Source organism: Nipponia nippon, unplaced genomic scaffold, assembly GCF_047370975.1.
Source record: "Nipponia nippon isolate SJK-2023a ecotype South Korea unplaced genomic scaffold, ASM4737097v1 scaffold_4, whole genome shotgun sequence".
NCBI lineage: Eukaryota > Metazoa > Chordata > Aves > Pelecaniformes > Threskiornithidae > Nipponia > Nipponia nippon.
Window position 1 is genome coordinate 101,379,007 of NW_028262358.1, and position 7,307 is coordinate 101,386,313.

Consider the following 7,307-nt stretch of genomic DNA (forward strand, 5'->3'; position numbering starts at 1 on the left):
TGAACTCCTTTAGGGAAAAGGAATTTTGGTGCCACACTGAATTTGTGTTAGTTTTATATTTGTTCTTCTCAACAAGTTTGTTATGGTAAAACATTGTGGTTTTCACTTTATTTACCCCTCAAATCCTGAGGAACGCATTTTAGGAGCTTCTCTTTTCTATGCACAGTTACCATCACAGAATATACTTCCTGGAGTTTCCCACCTGAGAAATCACTGAAGTGATCACATAACTCCTCAGATAATCTATTTCTTTATTATATCATACACATCTATAAAATGCTACAGTATAGTGTTAAGTGTAATATTAGGACCTTAAGAAGAGATACATATGTTGCACAGAAATTTAGTAAAGCAAATACTTTTCAATGCACACAGCAATCAGAAATCCCAAGATTAGTTTATCCAATGGAGATAGACATAGTAGACATACTGTCTCATGAGACCAAAAGACAGGCAAAAGCTGGATACAGTCCTTTAACATCAGGTAGGGAGACAGTAATAATGGAAGAAAGTCACCAAAAAGACTGTATTCAGTGTAATATTATGGAATATTATTCTGGCTTCTTTTTTTTTTTTCCTCAGTCTAATCTAATACATTCAATTGTTAAATTCAAATACTATACCAATAAGTACATGTAAAAAATGGTTGTACTGTATAGATACATATGGTGGTGGCACTCTTGCTAGCTGGGCTAGTTTTGAACATGTGAGGGGAGTGTGAATTATTGCTATAGTGACAGTGGGGTGCAGTTCGCTGGTCATGAAGAGAAATCATTAACTCCTCACAGCATCAATTCGTTGTGAGGACTGTGTTCACAGTGGTGCCAGACAGTATACTGAGCGCTCACAGCCCTCACTGACATCAACTGAATGAACTGTGAGCACTCAGTGCCAATGTTACTGTGAACATAGGACTATTGCAATTCTTCACAACAGAAATTTAGATTTATTTCACTGATTTATTTTAAGGGCATCAGTTACCAGGTTTTTCCAAGGCTACTCGTATAAGTTAACTCTGGGCTTTGCCAAACCTTGATTCTTCTGTTGCTTCAGTTTGTGTGAAATATACAGAAATAAACATTATAATATAATGTAATATCATATAATCACGTATCTGTTCAGTACATAGCTAGGCAGATGAACCCAGTATACACTAAACCTGTGATCTGTGCCCACTTATCCCAGGCCTGAAGTGACCAACTGGCATAAACATCATGATTAATCATGCACTGAAACAATCAGACAATACAAACAATACAAATGCTGTCTTACAAACTGAAGTGACAAGCAAGCTGGCTCATTATGAGTTTTTTTCACACAATTAACATTTTCCTCTGATATTTGTCTTCCTGGTCTGTCTAAATGGCCTGGATATGGAGACCTTTCCCTCACCATCCCAAACTGTTGTTTCCTGCCTGTGAAATCCTCACGTCCCAAGGCAGAGGCCAGGGTGTAGGACCCCACTGTGGGTACTGAGCAGTGCCCCAGACATCCTGCCTCACTGTGTGGGTGTTTTACCCAGAAAGTTAGAGAGAATTAAGAGTAGCTGACAGGTTGCTGCCAGGTTACTGGTTTGAATGGAATAATCACACCATAGACATGGAAATATCTCCTTTCTGTTATCCCAAAGGCTTTCATCTTAGAACAAAAGGCTGAAATTTGTGCATTATGAGCTAAAAAAAAATCCTTTGTAACTTAGTCCTTTTCACAATAACAGCAATTTTTTCACTATGTCTTCTCATTAACAACATCCTCTTTTGGCTCTGTTAACTCCTCCATCCTTTTTTTTTTTCTGGACAGTTTCCTGTTTCTTTCAGTATATTCAATATTTTGAGGTTAGCCTACTTTGCGATGCTAGGGTTTATGTATATTGATCCACTCTCTTAACAATTTCATCTTACTTGTGAATTACATCCTCATCTTCCACTAATACTACATTCATCTGATTTTTTTTCCATTAGCCTGATTATTTTGCTGCCTTCAATGATTTTACTTCTGCAAGTGGATTTCTTGATTTTTTTTCTCTTTTCACATAGCAGGCTGCCTTGTTCTTTTTCATTTGGTTTGTTGTTGTTCCCCAAGCTGTTCATATGCCAATGTTAATTTATTTCAGTTTCGAACGGTTTTCATTTTAAAGTAACAGAGTGGAACCCTCTCATAGGAAAATAGCTGCCTTTAAAGAAGAAATTCAGGGAGATTCTCCAGAACTAGAATTGCCATTGGAATAAATTGTTTCTTTCATTTTCTTTCTATAGGTTGTGCTGATAAAGAAGTGTCCCAGTCTCAGCAAAGACTGAAGAGTTAATCAGACTCTGCTTTGCTTCTACTAAGTTAAACAGTTACATGTGGTCCAAGATATTAGGCCATGATCTAAGTGGCAACTTCATGCAACATTAAGCACATGAGTAAGAAAGCAGATTCCCATGCCCAGTTACTTTTCAGAGACATCTCCAAACATGCTTAGCTTTGCCTATTTTACCTTAGCATCTGCATGGCACAACGTTGCAGCAAGATATGCCGAGGAAAGGCTTAATAGAAGAGAGGCATGGAAGTTCTCCTCCTTGCCATGCAGTGAGGTTGCAGCTGTACAAATCCCTTCCTTCACCATTTAGATAGAGCTCCTTCCACCACTGTATGCAATGTATCACTTTTAGATTATTTTCAAATAGTTCTGTTTTTAAGGAGAACAACTTGGTTTTGAGTTACCCTGGATTGTGTCATTGTTCCACAGTGAATTATTATGTTCAGGTGCATGCTATAAAGAAGCTAACAAACAAATGAGATGGGGTCCTCTGAAAGGAATGAGATTCTCATTAGGACACATGTCTGACCACTCCATTGGTGGTGGCAGATGAGGAGGGATTGCAGTTCTCCAGGAGTCCTGATTACCTTTCAGGTTTCCAAAAGAAAATGGACAAACCTGACTCCCCTGCCTTTCTCCTTGTCCTCCACCAGTCCTCTTTTACAGGACAGAGGGTGATTTGCTGCAACAGTGACTGAGAAAACTATGGTTAGAAAGAGATGCACCTAATTTTTCAGGAGGGTTTTGACTCAGTTTCCACCTGTACTTTGAAGCAGCCTTCATGAACTAGTGATATATTTCAAAACACCCAGGCTGATTTATCCTACTGTTTTGTGTTGACTTAGTGGAGGTGATGATAGTTTCCACCTCTGTGCTGAGTCATTTGTGGATACTGAAAGAGATGTTCAACTGTCAGTATGGTCTTTGATGACAGAAGACCAAATCTATCAAAAAATATAAATTTTCCCAACTCCCAGTGTAGACTAGACTATATTAATTTCTGGAACAGTTATCAGCTTGGTTAAAAATTTATATCTTTAAACTACTCTGGGTTTTGAGAGCTTTAACTTTACCATTATTGGAGCAGTATTTCATTCTTACTGTGCCACAGTGGTACCCATCTTTTAACAAGCTCACCTGTTAACTTGTCTTCTAGTCAAGGAAAACAGTTATTTAACCAAACTCTAATTTTTTTCATATTGATTCAAGTCCTGTTTACCCACTTTAGTAATAAGAAGATTACATTGGATTCATATAGGTGGAATTATCCTCATTACCCTTCTGAAACTTTTGTATTTGAAGGGATGTCTGAATCCTCCAGTATCAAATGTATATTATCATTGAAGATAAATTAAAGATATTGTTTAAAAACAACAACCAAAAAAATCTAATGGAAAATGTTAATAGTTGTAGTCTTAATTTTTTTCTGTGGATTCCCAATAGTGATGATTACCATATCCATTGGTGTACTGGGAAGGTTTCCCACAGTAGAGATAAATAACACTTTCTAATGAACAGTGAACAATAAATAGAAAAATAAAAATAGATGAGGCATAAGAGACCAAGATAAATATTTCTCCCTGTCTGTCTAATATTAAAACTTTATACTAGGTGATAATATGCTTATGAAAAGGTTAGCAAAGCACTTGAAGAAGAGGGGAAAGCCAGCATGATCTATTAGCAACTAGAATATTTTCCCTGAGCACAGCAACAAACTTAAACAAACTACAGAAAAAATATTAAAATGTAAGAATTTAAATGAATATATGCCACTTTTATTTATTGCAACACCAGATTTTTCAAAGATTCAGTAGCACTCCCAAAAGACACTGCTTTGTCAGCTGGAGGAAGAGATGGCTTGAAATACTGAGATGATGTAAAAAATTATCTTGATATGCAAAAATTACATGATTTCAGTTGCTTTACCAAGGCAGAGAAGAAAACTGTAGTTCATTTCCTTTCTCTTTCTGGAATGGTTCGACAGACTACTAGACCTGTTTTTCTGTTTTTCTGTTCTCTCCCAGTGCAGAGCAGAGTGCCAGAGCCTTTGCTTACCCATAAGGGCAAGAAAGGCTGTAGAGAGCTCATGGAGGAGCATGACTTTCAGGAGGAAAGAGTCTAGAGGAAGCACACAATGTGAGGATGCGGTTGCATTTTAAACAGTTCTCCAATACTTTGTCTTAAAAAGGAACTAGTTCAGCTTTAGGAGCATGGTAGAACTTGTACTGATAGCGCCAACAGGACATTAAGACAAACACACAGACAAGGCAGCATCAAGAAGCAGAGCAAGCAAAGAGAATGCCATAACCTGAGTTTCTAGAAAAGCCAAATTTGTACGCAGAATACTGTGCAGCAATGTGTAAACAATTCAGTGCAGTGAATAAAAATGAGAAAATGAAGGCAAAGCTCCTTTATGGGGGGAGTGGGGGTGGGGTGGAAGACCGCAAAAAATTGTTGCCTGAAATAATGAAGGGAATACTGAAACAGTTGATGAAGTTATTACACAACAACTGATCCCAGGCAGAGCAAGACTGCAGAGCTGGAAGATGTTACTTGAAACCAAGAAGCACAAGACAGTAGATATATTACATGTCTGAGATCTAAGACATCCACAGGTAACTCTCTAAAAAATCTTTTCTAAGAAATAGTTTTTCTCTTGTGGGACAAGAGACTTCAGCTAATGGAAGGCATTGAGAAACAGAGAATGCTTTGCAGGAGCAAAGCAGACTGAACTGCCCAGCAAGAGCAACAAACCAAAGCATCTTGTGATTTACAATAAACATATGCACTAAATGAAAGGAACTAAGGAAACAGAACAGAGAGTTCATCACATCAAATTTTAGCCACTTAAAAATTAGGCTTACTCTAAATTGGTCATCTCTAGTTAGTGGAGAAAACAGGTTCCTCTATTTGGGTGAATCATTTCAATCTAAACCAAAGACAAGTGGGACTAACAGCTTTCTAAAAATGCCTATCTATTCCCCCTGACAACAAGTTTTAAATTTTTATTTTAGCAGATCTCTTTTGAATGATTAATATTAGATGAAATAAAGGGGGGAATAACATGGAAAGAAGGGACAGAACAATGTCTTGCCTTTGAGTCATGACCTTAACTTTTTGAAACAAAACCACCTTTTGTCCTAAAGTGACTTCTGAAATGAAAAAAAAAAAGGAAAATACAAGCAGTGATTCAGCAGAGATCTCCTTTGAAGAAGATATCTTCAGTTTGACTAGCAAATGTAAAGACATCCAGTGCACAGAAACTGCAGGAGGAGGCAACCACTCAACTGCCACATTTGCAATGATGCTATTAGATTAACGAGCGATTCAATTCCAGCTGGTATACAGTCATCTGCTATGTAATCTGAGCAACACTGATAAACTGCAATATTAGATCAATGACCAATTTGATTCCAGATGGATTGTGGAACCAGCCACGATGTAATGCTAGCAACACTGATAAGCAGAGAAATATGATGGTGTTATAATGATATACACTAAAACTACCTGAGGCAAGTGGGAAAACGCAGGCTGTCTGCCAATAAGACACCATAAAACAAGAGACAATGCCATTTGGAGTAGCTGACAGACAGAAGTACCACTTGTTGTAGGGAAGCAGAGCAATACAAACCACTTGACTGGTCAGAATACAAAACAAGACCATCCTCAAATGCAGAGATGGTTCCTTCCAGCAATCTGAAAAGAACAATGAATGCAAAACTTAAAAAGTAACCTCATCTTCCTCCCACTAGGTAGTCCATAGGCATGAGAAATGTGAAGTTAATTTATCCCAGTGCAAATATCCTCCTTTATATTGTATTAAAATAATTTCTGGCATCTTGAATTAAATTAACCACCCTCTTGGCAACTGTTGCCACATTACCGTAGAGGCCAGTAGTTGGTTATGCTTGTAGACATAAGTATCACACAGATCCTCCAAACTGGAGGATCAAACTGGATCAAACACTAGAGGGATTGGCAGCCATCACAGTTGTACCTGATGCTGCTGTTGTTTTAAAGGATAGAGATTCCAAGAAAAATTACGTCCAGAACCATGGTATTATACCGCAAAAAATTATAAATAGACTTTGGAAGCCTCGTGTTTGGTTGAGTTCAGAGAAGATGAAGTTCATCAGAGCTGATCCCTTGTTTATGCATGTTTACCTTTTAGGAACCATAGTAATATAGACAGAGAAACCAAAGCATTTTGAAACATATAGGCCAAAAGGTATGAATAGATGTCTTCATATTTGGTACACAGCTATCAGGAGTCTCAAAACCCTTAAAATATTAACGTAGCATAATGCAGCATGACATTTGCAGCAAACTAAGTTGAACAACTAAATAACACACCAGATCTGAAGAACATAGCAGTTAAGCAGAGCACCTAGATCCATTGTGGTGAGTCTTCAGAAACAAACATGGCTGTGAAACAAAAATTTCTTAGCACTTTTAACAGTTCCCAAGCATTGCAAAGACAATAAGCCCAAAGTGTCAAAGAAAAAATGATGATAGTTTTTTCATTGTCCACCCAGGAACAGCAGATGGTTCTGTTTAGTTTCCCAGGAACCTTAGAAACTGACTAGTCAAGCTCTTCTTTTCCCACACTCCCCTCAATATAACCTTCAATGTCTCTCAGCTTCTAAGATTCACTCCATACGCTATTCATGTTTTCTTGGCTTGATACATTTGTCTTCACTAATTCTACCCACATCATGGTACCTGATAATTGCATTTTGTGGAAGCAAACTCTGGGGAAAACACTCAGGCAAGAACTGTGACCAAAGGTCTGAAGCATACCTAAAACAGTACACTCAAGTAAAGGGTCACAATAGAATTCATGTGAATCCGGATTAAATGAAAATGACGCAGAAGACATATTTCAGATGTTAGGGACTGATAAAGCATTGGGAAGACAGAGTTAAGAGACACTGGGAAGCAAAGAATCTCTCCCTGGAAGTGTTGAATCATCCTAACACATTTCCTAGAGACTAGTAACACCTTG

At 37.8% G+C, this 7,307-nt stretch overlaps 1 long non-coding RNA gene across 2 annotated transcripts in view; it reads left to right on the forward strand.

The window, feature by feature from the left end:
* The window catches only part of LOC148053456 (uncharacterized), a 36,791-nt gene extending 32,164 nt beyond the window's left edge, over nucleotides 1-4,627 (forward strand). For both annotated transcript variants that reach the window (XR_015708644.1, XR_015708645.1), the window contains exon 3: nucleotides 2,256-4,627. This is a non-coding gene — a long non-coding RNA (uncharacterized LOC148053456). The remainder of the gene's footprint in view (nucleotides 1-2,255) is intronic.
* The last annotated feature ends 2,680 nt before the right edge of the window (nucleotides 4,628-7,307 follow it).